The sequence below is a fragment of the Oxyura jamaicensis genome, chromosome 27, assembly GCF_011077185.1.
Source record: "Oxyura jamaicensis isolate SHBP4307 breed ruddy duck chromosome 27, BPBGC_Ojam_1.0, whole genome shotgun sequence".
NCBI lineage: Eukaryota > Metazoa > Chordata > Aves > Anseriformes > Anatidae > Oxyura > Oxyura jamaicensis.
In genome coordinates, this window is record NC_048919.1 from 1,027,928 (window position 1) to 1,028,717 (window position 790).

Genomic DNA, 790 nt, shown 5'->3' on the forward strand with positions numbered 1-790 from the left:
GCGGAGGCCGCGCGTCCCGCCCCGCCCCGCCTCGCCCCGCCCCTCCTCGCCGCCCCGCCCCTCCTCGCCGCCCGTGACGGCAGCGCGCAGCGGGGCGGGGCGGGAGGGCTGTGGGGCCACGCCCCCAGGGGCGGGGCTACGGGGCGGGGCGCGGGCACGCGGCGGCCGCGCGGGCACGTGCGTGTGGACGAACGTGTGTGATGGCGGGCACGCACGTACACACGTGTACACATACGTACACACACGTACACTTGTACACACACGTACACACACGTACACACATGTACACACACGTACACATGTACACACACGTGTACACGTGTACACACGCGTACACACGTACACATGCACACAGACAAGCACACGTACACACGTACACACAAGTACACATGCACACACGTGCACATACACACCCATGTACACACACAAGTACTGTACACACACGTACACACGCACACACATGTACACACACAAGTACACACGTACACCCACATACACACATGTACACACACATGTACACCCCCCACGCACAGACACAGGCACACCCCCGCACGTACCCGCAGTGCCCCCCAGGTGTTCCCACAAGCACCACGGGCCCCTTGCACGCACATGTGCACAGAGGCCCAGGCACACGTTGCCTGGGAGGCGCATGTTGGAGGCGCACGTTGCAGGGTCAGGAGCTGTGTGCCCACTGCCTCCAGCCCCACTCCTCTCTGTGGCGTGTTCGCAGCCCTCCCATCACCGCTGCACACGCGTGTGCACACAGCCCAGCCACACACACGCCCTCCTC